Source organism: Hordeum vulgare, chromosome 7H, assembly GCF_904849725.1.
Source record: "Hordeum vulgare subsp. vulgare chromosome 7H, MorexV3_pseudomolecules_assembly, whole genome shotgun sequence".
Lineage (NCBI taxonomy): Eukaryota > Viridiplantae > Streptophyta > Magnoliopsida > Poales > Poaceae > Hordeum > Hordeum vulgare.
In genome coordinates this window covers 626,734,631-626,755,960 of record NC_058524.1, presented here as the reverse complement: position 1 = coordinate 626,755,960, position 21,330 = coordinate 626,734,631, and positions in this window count along the sequence as shown.

Sequence of the window (21,330 nt, the reverse complement as noted above, 5' to 3'; positions counted from 1 at the left end):
TCGGCCCAGACCATTGGTGGATGGACAGCTAATATCTTCTGCACTTTTCTCTCCGGTCAGCTGCCCGAAAAATCCCTGGCCACATGTTTCTGGGAGTAATTGATGCTTCCGCTAATTAGAGATTAGGCATAAGGAGGTGGGATTAGGAGTAAGTGGAGTGCTGGTTTGGACCTGATGTTGGCTTTACTAGTACCTTTTCTTTTGCTTAGATAGTGATAAAATGCTTTTTTGCCTTTAGAGATCGCGTCTTAATTTGGTAATGCGAAGCGGATTTGTTTCCGCCGGTCAGATATTTCGTTGTGGTAGTACTAAACAAATAGGGGCAGATGGAAAATAAAGATAAATATCGCCTGATAATCACGGTCCTTGGATGCATGGGACATACTAAGTTGAGATACTAGAGCTAAGAACATGTGATTAGTCCGGTAAAAATAAGTGAATAACAGACCGTTATTTTTTTGGTTGGTGTGTAGAAATTAAAAAGGAAATGCTGGTTTGGTGGTCAAAAACTGCAGCTCGGACCGAGATCCAGATACCGATCAACGGGCGGTAAAATGGAAAGGTGTCGTAGTATGAGGGTGTGGTTGATACTAATCAATCATATCCGTTCCATGAGGGTCTCTCGTTTGTTAATGGTTGCGTGACTAGGCATGGATAAGATGAACTAGTTCAGGAGTCCGCCGGCAATTGATGGGATTCCAAAGAACGATGTCATACTTATGTCCTTGGATTCCATGTCATGCGAAAATCGGACTAGAGGTATCGTACATGCAGTAGCTTCGGATTCGAAAACCCATCTTTGTCCAGAGACTCCCTCACATTTTCGTCCTCCTCCTTGTGAAAATAGAAAGGCTTGAAGCGTATGCGTTTAGCAGGGACACGTGCGTGTTAATAAAGGCACAAGACCTAGAAGATTACAACAAGAAGTTAGGATCTATCTCTATCTACAAGGTTAAACACAAGAGATAGACCCTAACAAGATATCCCTAGTTTAAACCACACACGCACGCCTACAATCGTAATACACATGGTTTATACATATACCATGTGTATACGTAATACAATGTCTAACACTCCCCCTCAATCACAACTTGGCCAAGTTGAGATTGCGACGAAAAACTTCCAACTGGCGAAGAGTAAGAGGTTTAGTAAAGCCATCAGCAAATTGATCACCAGTGGGAATAAACCGTATGTGTAGCAGTTTCTGAGCCACTCTCTCACGGACAAAGTGATAATCAATTTCAATATGCTTTGTCCGTGCATGAAAAATAGAATTTGCAGATGAGTATGTAGCGCCCAAATTATCACACCATAGGGAGGCAGACTTAGGATGAGGAACACCCAGCTCAGTCAAAAGGTTTTGTACCCATATTACCTCGGCAGTAGCATTAGCAAGTGCTTTGTACTCAGCCTCTGTGCTGGAGCGAGAAACTGTAGGTTACTTTCGTGTAGTCCAAGACACAAGATTACTACCAACAAAAACAGCAAAAACCACCAGTAGACTTTCTGTCATCAGGGCAACCACCCAATCTGCATCAGAGAATGCGCTGACTAACATGGAATCAGACTTAGAGATACGCAGACCATGGCTGATAGTGCCTTGTAAATAACGAAGTATACGTTTGACTGCCGTCTAGTGAAGAGTGGTTGGAGCATGCAAGAATTGACATACCTTGTTGACCGAAAAACAAATATCTGGTCTAGTAAGAGTTAAGTATTGCAAGGCACCAACAACACTGCGATAATTGGTAGAATCTCCATCTCCAAGAGGATGTCCATCAAACAAAGACAACTTCTCGGAAGTAGACAAAGGAGTATTGGCAGGTTTGCAACCATTCATATTGACTCGTTGAAGCAAATCAAGCAAATATTTCCCTTGAGATAAAGCAATACCATTATCAGTAGAAGTTACCTCAATACTAAGAAAATAATGCAGGGATCCAAGATCTTTGAGTGCAAAGTCCATGCGAAGATCACTGAGGAGGGCTTCAACTGCTTGTACAGAGGAACTAGTAACAATAATGTCATCCACATATATGAGCATAAAGATAGTCACCCCTCTCTGAGAATAAAAAAAGAGCAAGGTATCACTCTTGGATGGTTGAAAACCAAGAGACTGAAGCTTGAAAGACAAGCGAGAGTACCATGCACGGGGAGCCTGTTTCAAACCATACAGAGCTTTATCCAGTTTACAGACCAAGTGTGGAAACCTTGAATCTGTATACCCAGGTGGCTGTCGCATAAAAACATTCTCTTCCAGAACACCATGCAAAAACGCGTTCTTAACGTCCAACTGTCGCATACACCAATTCCGAGAGACAGCTATAGACAGAACCAAGCGGATGGTGGCGGCTTTAACAACGGGACTGAAAGTATCCTCATAATCAAGACCATAGCGTTGTTTAAACCCTTTTGCAACGAGACGTGCTTTATAGCGATCAATACTACCGTCAGATTTGCGTTTGACCTTATACACCCATTTGCAATCAATAAGATTTGTACCTGGGCGAGGTGTGACCAAATGCCAAGTTTGGTTGTCCATGAGTGCACGATACTCTTCATCCATAGCTTCCTTCCACTGTGGATGACCAAGTGCTTCTTCTAAATTCTGCGGTTCACCTGTAACACAGAAAGAGCCCCAACGAATACATCCATCGGTAAATTCTTTGGGTTTAATAATACCAGTACGAGAGCGGGTAGTAACACGTGTTGATGACGAGGATGGAGGAGCTACGCTGAGTTGCTGTTGACGGGGCTGGGCGGCAGGGAGGTCAGAGGAGACCGTCGAGGAGGACACAGTCGGGGAGGCCGACGAGTTTTGGGCCGCTGTCTGGGACGACGTGTCGGCAGTAGAGCCAACCGGTGCAGTTTCCTGGCGGGACACCGCAACGGGATCCACCTGAAGCCTATTGGGTTGGTGGGCGCAAGACCGCGGCGGATCCGAGGCGAAGACATCCTGTCCAGGCGAGAATCCAGCGCGACCGGACCCCGAGGCCGGGTCGGGAGGCGACAGCTGTGCAGGGGCCAGCACGGGCCCGCTGGCAGCAGGAGAGCCCGAGGCGGGAGCGGTGGAGGCGCCGCCCGAGGCCGGATCCGCAGACGTGGCAGAAGGCGGTTGGGGCGCGGACACCGGGCAGGAACTGTCGGCGCGGCGGGATACCGAGGCTGGAACGGTAGAGAATCGAGCCGCGTTGTCAGCGCCAGCAGGAGGAGCCGATCCCGAGGCTGATTGGGCAGGGGAATCAGCCCCGTTTTCAGCACCGACCGGATCTGCTGTGGACTCCATTTCTGCAGTAGGATCTGCACACATAAAATCATCAGTGTCGCCAGCCCCTGTATGGATAGATTCCTGCACACTTCCAGCAGAGTTAGGCACATCAGTATTAGAAATTGTCACAGTATTAGTATGCACTTCTTCCGGAGCCAAGAGAGGTGGATGGTTAAGAAGGAGTGGAGGAAGGAGTAGGAGTTCTTTGCGTAGTTGAGCACCGGCATTAGGATGTAGTGCGGCAAAGGGAAAAATATGCTCATCAAAAATCACATCGCGAGAAACATATACACGACCGGTGGAAACCTCAAGACACTTATAGCCTTTGTGAAGGGCGCTATAACCGAGAAAGACACATTGTTTTGATCGATACTCCAGCTTATGTTTGTTGAAGGGCCTAAGATTAGGCCACCCTGCACAGCCAAAAATCCGAAGAGAGGAATAGTCTGGTGTAGTGTTAAAGAGACGTTCCAAAGGTGTTTGATTATGAATAACACGACTAGGAACACAGTTGATAAGGTAGACAGCTGTGAGGAATGCTTCATCCCAAAACTTGAGAGGCATGGATGCATGTGCTAGGAGGGAGAGACCAACCTCAACGATGTGACGGTGTTTGCGTTCTGCACACCCGTTCTGTTGGTGAGCATAGGGACATGAAACATGATGAGTAATACCAATACGTTCAAAGAATTGGTTTAACTTTTGATACTCACCACCCCAATCAGTTTGCATGGCAATGATTTTACGATCAAACAAGCGTTCAACTAGAGCTTGGAATATATGAAACTTCTGGAAGACATCAGATTTATTTTTAATGAGATAAATCCAACTAAACTTGCTAAAATCATCGATGAAACTGACATAGTATTTCTGTCTACCAATGGAAAGAGGTCCAGGACCCCATACATCTGAGAAAACTAGCTCTAAAGGAGCACTAGACACACTAGTGGAACGAGAATAAGGTAATTGGTGGCTCTTGGCCATTTGACATGCATCACAAACAAGGTGATGATTAGTTTTATCTGACACTGGAAGACTATGATGATGAAGAATTTGCTGCACCACTTGGATTGATGGATGACCTAGACGCCTATGCCACCTAGAGGTAGATGGCTTGACAACACTAAGAAGTTGGCGTCCAGGTGCAACCGACTGGCCAGCAATAGGATATAGGCCACGTTTACTTGGACCTTGAAGGATTGTGCTCCCAGTTTCCTGATCATTAACAGAAAAGAACTCGAGGTAAACAAGGAGATATGCAGAATTATCTTTAGTAAGTTGGTGACCAGAGGGAAGGCTTTTGGATGCGGTGGGAACATGTAAGATGTTGTTTAGGCGTAGGGATTGATGAGGAGTAGGAAGAAGTGCATGACCAATATGTGTAATTTCCATACCTTGGCCACTCGCATTATGAATCTGGTCAGGGCCAGTGTAGCGATCACGCACAGTCAGCTTCTCCAGCTCACCGGTAACGTGATCGGTAGCGCCGGGGTCGAGGTACCAGTTGGTGTCAACACCGTAGGCAGCAGTAGTGGCAGTGTTGGCAGTCTTGTCGCGGCGCTTGGGATTGTTGTTGAAGGTTTTGTCAAAGCGCTTCTTGCAAGACCATGCCCCGTGGCCGTCCAGCTTGCAGATTTGACAGACAAGAGGACCAGGGGGCCCTTGAGAGGAGGCAGTACCGCGGCCTGGAGAGGGAGTACCTGTTGGGGAACGTCGCATGGGAAACAAAAAATTTCCTACGCGCACGAAGACCTATCATGGTGATGTCCATCTACGAGAGGGGATGAGTGATCTACGTACCCTTGTAGATCGTACAGCAGAAGCGTTAGAGAACGCGGTTGATGTAGTGGAACGTCCTCACGTCCCTCGATCCGCCCCGCGAACAATCCCGCGATCAGTCCCACGATCTAGTACCGAACGGACGGCACCTCCGCGTTCAGCACACGTACAGCTCGACGATGATCTCGGCCTTCTTGATCCAGCAAGAGAGACGGAGAGGTAGAAGAGTTCTCCGGCAGCGTGACGGCGCTCCGGAGGTTGGTGATGATCTTGTCTCAGCAGGGCTCCGCCCGAGCTCTGCAGAAACGCAATCTAGAGGAAAAACTATGGAGGTATGTGGTCGGGCAGCCGTGAGAAAGTCGTCTCAAATCAGCCCTAATTGCTCCATATATATAGGAGGAGGGAGGGGGACCTTGCCTTGGGGTCCAAGGGACCCTCAAGGGGTCGGCCGAGCCAAGGGGGGGAGGACTCCCCCCCCAAACCGAGTTGGACTTGGTTTGGTGGGAGGAGTCCCCCTCCCTTCCCACTTCCTCCCTCTTTTTTTTTCTTTTCCTTTGATTCTTTATTCTTGGCGCATAGGCCCCCTTGGGGCTGTCCCACCAGCCCACTAAGGGCTGGTGTGTCTCCCCAAAGCCTATGGGCTTCCCCGGGGTGGGTTGCCCCCCCCCCCCCCCGGTGAACTCCCGGAACCCATTCGTCATTCCCGGTACATTCCCGGTAACTCCAAAAACTTTCCGGTAATCAAATGAGGTCATCCTATATATCAATCTTCGTTTCCGGACTATTCCGGAAACCCTCGTGACATCCGTGATCTCATCCGGGACTCCGAACAACATTCGGTAACCAACCATATAACTCAAATACGCATAGAACAACGTCGAACCTTAAGTGTGCAGACCCTGCGGGTTCGAGAACTATGTAGACATGACCCGAGAGACTCCTCGGTCAATATCCAATAGCGGGACCTGGATGCCCATATTGGATCCTACATATTCTACGAAGATCTTATCGTTTGAACCTCAGTGCCAAGGATTCGTATAATCCCGTATGTCATTCCCTTTGACCTTCGGTATGTTACTTGCCCGAGATTCGATCGTCAGTATCCGCATACCTATTTCAATCTCGTTTACCAGCAAGTCTCTTTACTCGTTCCGTAATACAAGATCCCGCAACTTACACTAAGTTACATTGCTTGCAAGGCTTGTGTGTGATGTTGTATTACCGAGTGGGCCCCGAGATACCTCTCCGTCATACGGAGTGACAAATCCCAGTCTTGATCCATACTAACTCAACTAACACCTTCGGAGATACCTGTAGAGCATCTTTATAGTCACCCAGTTACGTTGCGACGTTTGATACACACAAAGCATTCCTCCGGTGTCAGTGAGTTATATGATCTCATGGTCATAGGAATAAATACTTGACACGCAGAAAACAGTAGCAACAAAATGACACGATCAACATGCTACGTCTATTAGTTTGGGTCTAGTCCATCACGTGATTCTCCCAATGACGTCATCCAGTTATCAAGCAACAACACCTTGTTCATAATCAGAAGACACTGACTATCATTGATCAACTGGCTAGCCAACTAGAGGCATGCTAGGGACGGTGTTTTGTCTATGTATCCACACATATAAATGAGTCTTCATTCAATACAATTATAGCATGGATAATAAACTATTATCTTGTTACAGGAATTATAATAATAACCATACATTTATTATTGCCTCTAGGGCATAATTCCAACAGTATCCCACTTGCACTAGAGTCAATAATCTAGCCCTCACATCACCATGTGAATTTACATTGTAATAAATCTAACACCCATACAGTTCTGGTGTCCATCATGTTTTGGCCGTGGAAGAGGTTTAGTCAGCGGGTCTGCTACATTCAGATCCGTCTGCACCTTGCATATATTTACGTCCTTCTCCTCGACATAGTCGCGGATGAGGTTGAAGCGTCGTTTGATGTGTCTGCTCTTCTTGTGAAACCTTGGTTCCTTTGCCAGGGCAATGGCACCAGTGTTGTCACAGAACAAGGTCATTGGATCCAGTGCACTTGGCACCACTCCAAGATCCGTCATGAACTGCTTCATCCAGACACCCTCCTTAGCCGCCTCCGAGGCAGCCATGTACTCTGCTTCACATGTAGAATCTGCTACGACGCTTTGCTTGGAACTACACCAGCTTACTGCACCCCCATTAAGAATAAATACGTATCCGGTTTGCGACTTAGAGTCGTCCGGATCTGTGTCAAAGCTTGCATCGACGTAACCTTTTACGGCGAGCTCTTCGTCACCTCCATACACGAGAAACATCTCCTTAGTCCTTTTCAGGTACTTCAGGATATTCTTGACCGCTGTCCAGTGATCCACTCCTGGATTACTCTGGAACTTACCTGCCATACTTATGGCCAGGCTAACATCCGGTCTAGTGCATAGCATCGCATACATGATAGAACCTATGGCTGAAGCATAGGGGACGGAGCGCATATGCTCTCTATCTTCATCAGTTGCTGGGCACTGAGTCTTACTCAATATCGTACCTTGTAAAACTGGCAAGAACCCTTTCTTGGACTGTTCCATTTTGAACCTCTTCAAAACTTTATCAAGGTATGTGCTTTGTGAAAGTCCTATCAGGCGTTTTGATCTATCCCTATAGATCTTAATGCCTAGAATGTAAGCAGCTTCTCCTAGGTCCTTCATAGCGAAACTTTTATTCAAGTAACCTTTTATGCTCTCCAAAAGCTCTACGTTGTTTCCAATCAGTAATATGTCATCCACATATAATATTAGAAACGCCACAGAGCTCCCACTCACTTTCTTGTAAATACAAGATTCTCCAACCACTTGTATAAACCCAAATGCTTTGATCACCTCATCAAAGCGTTTGTTCCAACTCCGAGATGCTTGCACCAGTCCATAAATGGATCGCTGGAGCTTGCACACTTTATCAACATTTTGAGGATCGACAAAACCTTCGGGTTGCATCATATACAACTCTTCCTTAAGGAAACCGTTAAGGAACACCGTTTTGACATCCATCTGCCAGATTTCATAATCGAAAAATGCATCTATTGCTAACATGATTCTGACGGACTTAAGCATCGCTACGGGTGAGAAGGTCTCATCATAGTCAACTCGTGGAACTTGTGAAAAACCCTTTTCCACAAGTCGAGCTTTATAAACGGTCACATTACCGTCGGTGTCCGTCTTCTTCTTAAAGATCCATTTGTTCTGAATAGCCTTGCGGCCCTCAGGCAGTATCTCCAAAGTCCACACTTTGTTCTCATACATGGATCCTATCTCGGATTTCATGGCTTCTAGCCATTTGTTGGAATCTGGGCCCACCATTGCTTCTTCATAATTTGCAGGTTCATTGTTGTCTAACAACATGATTGATAAGACGGGATTACCGTACCACTCTGGAGCAGCGCGTGATCTCGTCGACCTGCGGGGTTCAACAGAAACTTGAACTTGAGTTTCATGATCATCATCATTAACTTCCTCCTCAACCGGCGTCGCAACGACAGAGGTTTCCCCTTGCCCTGCGCCACCATCCAGAGGGATGAAAGGTTCGACAACCTCGTCAAGTTCTATCTTCCTCCCACTCAATTCTCTCGAGAGAAACTCCTTCTCGAGAAAAGTTCCGTTCTTAGCAACAAACACTTTGCCCTCGGATTTGAGATAGAAGGTGTACCCAACTGTCTCTTTTGGGTAACCTATGAAGACGCATTTTTCCGCTTTGGGTTACAGCTTTTCAGGCTGAAGCTTTTTGACATAAGCATCACATCCCCAAACTTTAAGAAACGACAACTTTGGCCTTTTGCCATACCACAGTTCGTATGGTGTCGTCTCAACGGATTTTGATGGTGCCCTATTTAAAGTGAATGCAGTTGTTTCTAATGCATAACCCCAAAATGATAATGGCAAATCAGTAAGAGACATCATAGATCGCACCATCTCTAACAAAGTACGATTACGACGTTCGGACACACAATTACGCTGTGGTGTTCCAGGCGGTGTTAACTGCGAAACAATTCCACATTGTCTTAAGTGAGCACCAAACTCGAAACTCAGATATTCACCCCCACGATCAGACCGTAGGAACTTGATCTTCTTGTTACGATGATTTTCCACTTTACTCTGAAATTGCTCGAACTTTTCAAATGTTTCAGACTTGTGCTTCATCAAGTAGACATAACCATATCTACTTAAATCGTCAGTGAAGGTGAGGAAATAACGATATCTGCCGCGTGCCTCCACGCTCATTGGACCACACACATCGGTATGTATGATTTCAACAAGTCACTTGCACGCTCCATTGTTCCGGAGAACGGAGTCTTAGTCATCTTGCCCATGAGGCATGGTTCGCACGTGTCAAGTGAATCAAAATCAAGTGACTCCAAAAGTCCATCAGCATGGAGTTTCTTCATGCGCTTTACACCAATATGACCCAAGCGACAGTGCCACAAAAATATGGCGCTATCATTGTTTACTCTAACTCCTTTGGTCTCAATGTTATGTATATGCGTATCGCTATCAAGATTCAATATGAACAATCCTCTCACATTCGGTGCATGACCATAAAAGATGTTACTCATAGAAATAGAACAACCATTATTCTCAGATTTAAAAGAGTAACCGTCTCGCAATAAACAAGATCCAGATATAATGTTCATGCTCAACGCAGGCACTAAATAACAATGATTTAAGTTCATCACTAATCCCGATGGTAGCTGAAGTGACACTGTGCCGACGGCGATTGCATCAACCTTGGAACCATTTCCTACGCGCATCGTCACTTCGTCTTTCGCCAGCCTTCGTCTATTCCGCAGTTCCTGTTTCGAGTTGCAAATGTGAGCAACAGAACCGGTATCGAATACCCAGGCACTACTACGAGAGCTGGTTAAGTACACATCAATAACATGTATATAAATATACCTGATTTTTCATTGCCCGCCTTCTTATCTGCCAGATACTTGGGGCAATTGCGCTTCCAGTGACCCATACCCTTGCAATAGAAGCACTCTGTTTCAGGCTTAGGTCCAGCCTTGGGTTTCTTCGGCGGATTGGCAACAGGTTTGCCGCTCTTCTTCGAATTGCCCTTCTTGCCTTTGTCGTTTCTCTTGAAACTAGTGGTCTTGCTCACCATCAACACTTGATGCTCTTTACGGAGTTCAGACTCTGCGACTTTCAGCATCGCAAACAACTCGCCGGGAGACTTGTTCATCCCTTGCATGTTGTAGTTCAACACAAAGCCTTTATAGCTTGGCGGCAGTGATTGAAGGATTCTGTCAGTGATAGCCTCTTGCGGGAGTTCAATCCCTAGTTCAGCTAGACGGTTTGAGTACCCAGACATTTTGAGCACATGTTCACTGACAGACGAGTTTTCCTCCATCTTGCAAGCATAGAATTTATCGGAGGTCTCATACCTCTCGATCCGGGCGTTCTTCTGAAAGATAAACTTCAACTCCTGGAACATCTCAAATGCTCCATGACGCTCAAAGCGACGTTGAAGTCCCAGTTCTAAGCCATACAAGACTGCACATTGAACTATTGAGTAGTCCTCCTTACGTGCTAACCAAGCGTTCTTAACATCCTGATCAGCCGTAGCGGGTGGTTCATCTCCTAGCGCAGCATTAAGGACATAATCCTTCTTCCCAGCTTGTAAGATTAGCTTAAGATTACGAGCCCAGTCTACAAAGTTGCTTCCATCATCTTTCAACTTAGCATTCTCTAGGAACGTATTAAAATTCAGGATGACACTCGCGTGAGCCATGATCTACAACACAAATATATTCAAAGTGGACTTAGACTATGTTCAAGATAATTAGAGTTTAACTTAATCAAATTATTCGCTAAACTCCCACTCAAAAAGTACATCTCTCTAGTCATTTGAGTGGTTCATGATCCACTTACACTAGCTCAAGTCCGATCATCACGTGAGTTGAGTATAGTTTCAGTGGTAAGCATCCCTATGCTAATCATATCAACTATATGATTCATGATCGACCTTTCGGTCTCATGTGTTCCGAGGCCATGTCTGCACATGCTAGGCTCGTCAAGCTTAACCCGAGTGTTCCGCGTGCGCAACTGTTTTGCACCCGTTGTATGTGAACGTTGAGTCTATCACACCCGATCATCACGTGGTGTCTCGAAACGACGAACTGTAGCAACGGTGCACAGTCGGGGAGAACACAATTTCGTCTTGAAATTTTAGTGAGAGATCACCTCATAATGCTACCGTCGTTCTAAGCAAAAATAAGGTGCATAAAATGATTAACATCACATGCAATTCATAAGTGACATGATATGGCCATCATCTCGTGCTTCTTGATCTCCATCACCAAAGCACCGGCACGATCTTCTTGTCACCGGCGCCACACCATGATCATCCATCAACGTGTTGCCATCGGGGTTGTCGTGCTACTTATGCTATTACTACTAAAGCTACATCCTAGCAAAATAGTAAACGCATCTGCAAGCACATATGTTAGTATAAAGACAACCCTATGGCTCCTGTCGGTTGCCGTACCATCGACGTGCAAGTCGATATTTCTATTACAACATGATCATCTCATACATCCAATATATCACATCACATCGTTGGCCATATCACATCACAATCATACCCTGCAAAAACAAGTTAAACGTCCTCTAATTTTGTTGTTGCATGTTTTACGTGGTGACCAAGGGTATCTAGTAGGATCGCATCTTACTTACGCAAACACCACAACGGAGATATATGAGTTGCTATTTAACCTCATCCAAGGACCTCCTCGGTCAAATCCGATTCAACTAAAGTTGGAGAAACCGTCACTTGCCAGTCATCTTTGAGCAAAGGGGGTTACTCGTAACGATGAAACCAGTCTCTCGTAAGCATACGAGTAATGTCGGTCCAAGCCGCTTCAATCCAACAATACCGCGGAATCAAGAAAAGATTAAGGAGGGCAGCAAAACGCACATCACCGCCCACAAAAACTTTTGTGTTCTACTCGAGAAGACATCTACGCATGAACCTAGCTCTGATACCACTGTTGGGGAACGTCGCATGGGAAACAAAAAATTTCCTACGCGCACGAAGACCTATCATGGTGATGTCCATCTACGAGAGGGGATGAGTGATCTACGTACCCTTGTAGATCGTACAGCAGAAGCGTTAGAGAACGCGGTTGATGTAGTGGAACGTCCTCACGTCCCTCGATCCGCCCCGCGAACAATCCCGCGATCAGTCCCACGATCTAGTACCGAACGGACGGCACCTCCGCGTTCAGCACACGTACAACTCGACGATGATCTCGGCCTTCTTGATCCAGCAAGAGAGACAGAGAGGTAGAAGAGTTCTCCGGCAGCGTGACGGCGCTCCGGAGGTTGGTGATGATCTTGTCTCAGCAGGGCTTCGCCCGAGCTCCGCAGAAACGCGATCTAGAGGAAAAACTATGGAGGTATGTGGTCGGGCAGCCGTGAGAAAGTCGTCTCAAATCAGCCCTAATTGCTCCATATATATAGGAGGAGGGAGGGGGACCTTGCCTTGGGGTCCAAGGGACCCTCAAGGGGTCGGCCGAGCCAAGGGGGGGAGGACTCCCCCCCCCCAAACCGAGTTGGACTTGGTTTGGTGGGAGGAGTCCCCCTCCCTTCCCACTTCCTTCCTCTTTTTTTTTCTTTTCCTTTGATTCTTTATTCTTGGCGCATAGGCCCCCTTGGGGCTGTCCCACCAGCCCACTAAGGGCTGGTGTGTCTCCCCAAAGCCTATGGGCTTCCCCCGGGTGGGTTGCCCCCCCCCCCGGTGAACTCCCGGAACCCATTCGTCATTCCCGGTACATTCCCGGTAACTCCGAAAACTTTCCGGTAATCAAATGAGGTCATCCTATATATCAATCTTCGTTTCCGGACTATTCCGGAAACCCTCGTGACGTCCGTGATCTCATCCGGGACTCCGAACAACATTCGGTAACCAACCATATAACTCAAATACGCATAAAACAACGTCGAACCTTAAGTGTGCAGACCCTGCGGGTTCGAGAACTATGTAGACATGACCCGAGAGACTCCTCGGTCAATATCCAATAGCGGGACCTGGATGTCCATATTGGATCCTACATATTCTACGAAGATCTTATCGTTTGAACCTCAGTGCCAAGGATTCGTATAATCCCGTATGTCATTCCCTTTGTCCTTCGCTGTGTTACTTGCCCGAGATTCGATCGTCAGTATCCGCATACCTATTTCAATCTCGTTTACCGGCAAGTCTCTTTACTCGTTCCGTAATACAAGATCCCGCAACTTACACTAAGTTACATTGCTTGCAAGGCTTGTGTGTGATGTTGTATTACCGAGTGGGCCCCGAGATACCTCTCCGTCATACGGAGTGATAAATCCCAGTCTTGATCCATACTAACTCAACTAACACGTTCGGAGATACCTGTAGAGCATCTTTATAGTCACCCAGTTACGTTGCGACGTTTGATACACACAAAGCATTCCTCCGGTGTCAGTGAGTTATATGATCTCATGGTCATAGGAATAAATACTTGACACGCAGAAAACAGTAGCAACAAAATGACACGATCAACATGCTACGTCTATTAGTTTGGGTCTAGTCCATCACGTGATTCTCCCAATGACGTGATCCAGTTATCAAGCAACAACACCTTGTTCATAATCAGAAGACACTGACTATCATTGATCAACTGGCTAGCCAACTAGAGGCATGCTAGGGACGGTATTTTGTCTATGTATCCAGACATGTAAATGAGTCTTCATTCAATACAATTATAGCATGGATAATAAACTATTATCTTGTTACAAGAATTATAATAATAACCATACATTTATTATTGCCTCTAGGGCATAATTCCAACAGTACCGCCGCTGGGGCCGAAACGATGATCGGGCCCCTCTGCAGGTCTGGCAGAAAAACCACGCCCCCCCTTTTGACGCAAGGTTGAGGGAGTGGGAGAGCGTGGTATTCTGTGCTTCGAGGCGGGACTCGGCGGAGAGGAGCAGGGAGTAGACTTCGCCGAGGCCGATGGGGAGATCAGCAGCAGCGCGGGTGGAGATCGCCGAGACGAAGGAGTTGTAGTCGGAGTCCAGCCCGTGCAGTAGATGAGAGACGACCTCATCTTCATCTACGGGTTTACCAACGGCAGCAAGCTCGTCGGCGAAGCCCTTCATCTTGGTGTAGTAGGCGGCCACAGAAAGATCACCCTTGCAGGTCGTGGAGAGTTGCCCTCAAAGTTGCATGACGCGCCCCCGGGATTGAGAAGCGAAGAGCTGCAAGATCATGTGCCATACCCTGGTGGAGGAGGTGATGTCATGAACTTGCAGGAGGACCTCCCGGGATAGCGAGGCCAGCAGGAAGGTGAGGACTTGTTGATCTTGGGTATACCAGGTGGAGTAGGCAGGATTGGTGGTGGAGATCATCTCCTTCTTCCCGGCGACGTCCGTTTCAGTTTGAAGAACGGTAGGGGGCGCCGTGGTGGTACCATCAAGATACCCCATGAGGCCGGCAGCCCTGATGTGAGGAAGTACTTGAGCTTTCCACACCAGAAAATTGTCGCGGGAGAGCTTCTCGGTGATGGTGTGACCGAGGGCAGCGAGGGAGGAAGGGGCATACGCGTGAGTGGAGAAAGAGGAAGACATGGCGACAGCGGCGATGAAGGAAGGTGGTGCTGCGGCGGCGGTGTAGGGTTCGACGTGGGTGGAAGAGATAGGCTCTATACCATGTGAAAATGGAAAGGCTTGAAGCGTATGCGTTTAGCAGGGACGCGTGCGTGTTAATAAAGGCACAAGACCTAGGAAATTACAACAAGGAGTTAGGATCTATCTCTATCTACAAGGTTAAACACAAGAGATAGACCCTAACAAGATATCCCTAGTTTAAACCACACACGCACGTCTACAATCGTAATACACATGGTTTATACATATACCATATGTATACGTAATACAATGTCTAACACTCGTCTCCGTGTCTTGGCGGTGAAGAGCCAAGACGGCGGAACCTCTCTTGAGGGACCTCCTTGTAATTTCTATAACATTTAGGTCTCTTGTGCACCGCTAACCCGGTTAACCATTGCACCGTTGGGTTGAGAGAAAAAGAGATGACGGCAAATAATATCTTGCGGCTGATATTAAACCAGACACAACACACAGAGTGGGGCCACTTGGAACCACCTCGACGCTTCTCGCCACATCACCCCCCTGGTGGGCCCCACGGGAAAGCGCAACAACAAAAGAAGATCGCATCACGCCACCCTTCCTAATTTCGTGCTTGTTTATTCATTTTTCCAGTGGCCAGGAATTGGTATTTTCTAGGTCAAAGAAATGATTCTTGGTCAAATATCTTGTCAATGGATGGGAGTTGGGAGGGACCTCCGCCATGGATCTCAAAGTCTCAACTGGCAGCAGTATTATATAAAATCCAAGCTAATGAGAGCCACAAAACCGAGTGCGTGCCTAGTGTCTAGTGTGCCACACCCACACATGGCGTCACATGCACGGTCGCTTGTACTACTACCATTATCTGGTTATAATTACCACTTGGCAGACGGGTTAGCTTAATAATAATCAAATTAACGCTGGTGGTCCGAAAAGACAGAGAGGGTCGAAATATCCTGCGGCTGATATTAATCTGGGATGAGACAAATCATGATGATAGCAAGGGGCGCCTCTCCGCTTTCAGATACACTACTCCCAGGTGACGTGGATCCACCTGTGACCGTTTTCACGCGTGTCGGCGCTTTCCGCCACCTCGCTGGCCGGTGGGCCCTACGAGGGGAGCGCGTGGAAGACCTGCCTCCGCCTAAAAATGACAGCCACTCTTCTCCGCTACTGTGTTATTTTTACTGATCCTCCGGTTGTCACGGTCCATCCAAGATCTTCTAAACTCGTGTTGGATTATTAAAAATAACAGGGAGGTTAGATCAGCCAGTCTAATGATGGCGCCACGCGGCAGCAACAAGTTCAGCTGCCGGCCGGAGGATGTGCGGTCTAGCATGTTTCATCCGTCCAAACTTTGATTCATGTCAATTCTGGAACCTGGTACCATGAAAAAGTATAGGATTTAGAGCAGCATCTTCATTTAAATCTTATAGAACACCAAAGAGTGTTTGATGCTATATAAAACCCCAAACAAATAACAATAAAAAAGGAATGATTAGAGCGAATGTCAGTTTTTCTTTGTAAACAAGTTTCTTATAGGATCGAATTAGGAATCAAGTGACCAACGTTGGAATTTTTCTAAGGATTCTATTTTTTTTAAATCTACAAAAATATTTTCATCCCAAACACTTTCCTCTCCTCTTGAGTGTAGAGCTTGCACACGAATTAAATTCACCCACACTCATTGTATTTGATTGAAAAGTTCACTTTGGTCACTAGCCGTAAAAATATTCCGGTCGTCGTCGTCGTCCCTCATCATCATCGAAATCCTTAGCCGGATTACACTTTGGCCGCAAGCCAACAAAACCCTCGCCCGCAGACCGCCACTTCCGTCGCCCGCCCAGCACAACTCATTGTCGGCGTCACCGCTTCTGCAATGAGCTCTCTCCGCTCAAATATGTCTGCACCGAGCTCCTCCCGCTATTCTCACCGTCACAGTGGTCCATTGATGTCAACTGCGTGATTTTATTCTTGATGACGTTGTTGGGCCTCCAAATGCAGAGTTTTGTAGGACATCAACAAATTCCCCTCAAGTGGATGACCTAAGCTTTATTAATCCGTGTGAGGTATAGGATGAAGATGATCTCTCACAAACTACCCTGCAATCAAATACAAGAAATCTCTTGTGTCCCAACACACCTAATACAACGACAAATTGTATAGGTGCACTAGTTTGGCGAAGATATGGTGATACAAGTGTAGTATGAATAGTACATATATGTTTTTGTAATCTGAATAAATAAAAACAGCAAGGTAGCAAGTGGCAAACAGCGAGCAAAACATTGTTTAAATGATTGGAAATAGGGCCTAGGTTTCATACTTTCACTAGTGCAATCTCTCAACGATGCTAACATAATAGAATCATATGATTATCCCCCAACGTGCAATAAAGAATAACTCCAAAGTTCATATCTAGTGAAGAACATAAAATAAAATTGTTGTAGGTATCCTTTCAGGTCAATCTGTCGAGTTATTCCTATAAATGTCACAAACAACCCTATAGTTCGTACTAGAATAATACCTATGATACACATCAATCAACCCTAGTGTCACCTAGATACTCCAATGTGACCTCAAGTATCTGTGGGTTAATTATTCAACATGCGTCAAACAATTTCATATTCATCATATTCAATCCAACACAAAGGACTTCAAAGAGTATCCCAAGATTTTTATCAAAAAGTAAGACAGAAACATGTATCAACCCACATCCATAGATTACTCCATTGTCACAACAAGAAACCGCAAGTTGAGTATCAAAACGCGTATCAAGTGAATCAATATAACACCTCATTGTCACCATGGATATCCACATGCAAGACATGCATCAAGTGATCTCAAATCCAATATTCAATCTTACATAACAAAATCTCAAAGGGAAAGATTCAATTCATCACATCAAGATAGCAAGGGACAAACACCATATGACCCAACTATATTAACAAAACCCATGATACACCAAGATCGTGGTATCTCAAGAACACTAGAGAGAGAGATCGAACACATAGCTACTGGTACAGACCCTTACCCCTGAGGGTGAAATTACCCCCCCATTCGTAATGGACACCATCGAGAAGATGAAGATGGCCTCCGGTGATGATTGCCACCTCTAGCTAGGTGTCGGAACATTGCTCCGATGAGCTTTCTTTAGTACATAGGCTTGCGACGGTGGAGAGAAAGTTTTAGGTTTATTTCTGAGGGTTTCTGTATATAAATAGAATTTTTTTTGGCGTTGGAATCACGCAAACCGAAGACATGAGGAGCCCACAAACTATCAGGGCGCACCGAGGGGGGTGGGCGCGCCCTGTTGGCTTGTGGCCAGCAGGTGCCCCCCTCCCCCCTCCGGTGGTTCTTTTTTCTGTTTCTCATATTTTCTAGAAAAAATCATCAAAAAGATTCGGGCAATTCCCAGAACTTCCATGTTCTGCACAAAAAGCAACACCGCGGTAATTCTGCTGAAAACAACATCAGTCCGGGTTATTTCTAATTAAATCGTATAAATTGCATTAGAACCATATAAAAGTATTGTAAACATAGGTGAATATGACATGAATACTTCATAAATTATCGATACGTTGGAGACGTATCATGCATTCACCCTCCTCATCGATTGCCCTCGGTGTATGGTCGTGTTTAGTTTGAAGATACTAAAGCTAAATAAAAACATGTGATTAGTCTGTACTAGTAAAAAAAATAAGTGAATTACAAATTATCAACTTTTGGAGAGAAATGTAGTACAAATTAAATAGGAAATGATTTTTTAGGGTAATCAAGAATCTACATGTCCATCTGTTGGAAATATGCCCTAGAGGCAATAATAAATTAGTTATTATTATATTTCTTTGTTCATGATAATCGTTTATTATCCATGCTATAATTGTATTGATTGGAAACACAATACTTGTGTGGATACATAGACAAAACACTGTCCCTAGTAAGCCTCTAGTTGACTAGCTCGTTGATCAAAGATGGTCAAGGTTTCCTCGCCATAGGCAAGTGTTGTCACTTGATAACGGGATCACATCATTAGGAGAATCATGTGATGGACTAGACCCAAACTAATAGACGTAGCATGTTGATCGTGTCATTTTGTTGCTACTGTTTTCTGCGTGCCAAGTATTTATTCCTATGACCATGAGATCATATAACTCACTAACACCGGAGGAATGCTTTGTGTGTATCAAACGTCGCAACGTAACTGGGTGACTATAAAGATGCTCTACAGGTATCTCCGAAGGTGTTAGTTGAGTTAGTATGGATCAAGACTGGGATTTGTCACTCCGTGTGACGGAGAGGTATCTCGGGGCCCACTCGGTAATACAACATCACACACAAGCCTTGCAAGCAATGTAACTTAGTGTAAGTTACGGGATCTTGTATTACGGAACGAGTAAAGAGACTTGCCGGTAAACGAGATTGAAATAGGTATGCGGATACTAACGATCGAATCTCGGGCAAGTAACATACCGAAGGACAAAGGGAATGACATATGGGATTATATGAATCCTTGGCACTGAGGTTCAAACGATAAGATCTTCGTAGAATATGTAGGATCCAATATGGGCATCCAGGTCCCGCTATTGGATATTGACCGAGGAGTCTCTCGGGTCATGTCTACATAGTTCTCGAACCCGCAGGGTCTGCACACTTAAGGTTCGACGTTGTTTTATGCGTATTTGAGTTATATGGTTGGTTACCGAATGTTGTTCGGAGTCCCGGATGAGATCACGGACGTCACGAGGGTTTCCGGAATGGTCCGGAAACGAAGATTGATATATAGGATGACCTCATTTGGTTACCGGAAGGTTTCCGTGCATTACCGGAAAAGTTTCGGGCTCATCGGTAGTGTACCGGGAGTGCCGGGAGGGGTGCCGGGGACCATCGGGAGGGGTGTCACGCCCCAAGGGGTCTCATGGGCTATGGGAAGGGATAAACCAGCCCCTAGTGGGCTGGAATAAGTTCCCACTAAGGCCCATAAGGTTTGAGAAGGAAAAAACACAAGGTGGAAAGAGTTTCCAAGTGGGAAGGTGGAATCCTACTCCAAGTAGGATTGGAGTAGGACTCCTCCACCTCCAATTTCGGCCAAACCTTTAGGTTTTGAGGCTGCCTCCTCCCCTCCCTCCCACCTATATATACGGAGATATTAGGGCTGATTTGAGACGTTTTTTCCACGGCAGCCCGACCACATACCTCCACGGTTTTTCCTCTAGATCGCGTTTCTGCGGAGCTCGGGCGGAGCCCTGCTGAGACAAGGTCATCACCAACCTCCGGAGCGCCGTCACGCTGCCGGAGAACTCTTCTACCTCTCCGTCTCTCTTGCTGGATCAAGAAGGCCGAGATCATCGTCGAGTTGTACGTGTGCTGAACGCGGAGGTGCCGTCCGTTCGGTACTAGATCGTGGGACTGATCGCGGGATTGTTCGCGGGGCGGATCGAGGGACGTGAGGACGTTCCACTACATCAACCGCGTTCTCTAACGCTTCTGCTGTACGGTCTACAAGGGTACGTAGATCACTCATCCCCTCTCGTAGATGGGCATCACCATGATAGGTCTTCGTGCGCGTAGGAAAATTTTTGTTTCCCATGCGACGTTCCCCAACAGCCATCAACGAGTGGAGAACAAGGAGGCGTCGACTGATGGTCTGATTCATAATTAAGCATATCTATTCCATGAGGGTCTCTGGTTTGTTAATGATTGCATGATTAGGCATGGATAAGATGAGCTTTTAGTTCAGGACCCCGCGGGCAATGGGAATCCAAAGAATGATGACACACATATAACAAGCTTCGTCCAATTGACATATACAATGTGAAATAAACAATCGAACCACCAGTACCTAGGACAAAATTATAGCACGCCATTGAGTTTCGTGTCATACCAAAATCGGACAAGAGGTGTCGTACATGTAGTAGTTTTATCTGCAATAACAAGTGGTTCCTAAAACCGGAGTGAGATATACTGTGTTAAAAGATGATCTCTTAAATAAGAGAAGATAAATATTTTTTTATAAATTCTTTCTCATTCATCTCAGTATTAATCCTACATGTCACACCATTGTATATGCCCTAACATAGAGAAAAAAGATATGGCGGCAAATATCTTGAGGCTGATATTAAACCAGACACATATATACGGGCCACTTTGAACCACCTCGATGCTTCCCGCCACATCAACCCCAGTGGGCCCCATGGGAAAAGATCGCCTCACGCCAGCCACATTTCTTGGTTTTGTGTTTGTTTGTACATCTCCCACTGATCAAGATGAATCTAGCTCTGGTTAGATTAGTGATGATGACAGTCACATCCGGTGACGAGTGCCATGTCACATTTGTAATTAGTCTTATGAGCTTTTGGCGCCATCATATTCTCTTAGAAGATTAGGGTTTACACAAAGACTAATTTTATTTAGGTCAGAAATAAATGTTTATTGGTCGAATGTCTGATGCAGGTCTCAATGGAGTGGCTGGGATGGAAGTTGGGCGGGACCTCCGCCACAAAAGGTACAAATCCAAGTTAATGGGAGCCACAAATCACAAATCAAGTGCCTACGGACTACAACACACCACGTCATATGCATGGTTTACCCTTATCCGGTTAATTACCAAGCACACTACCAC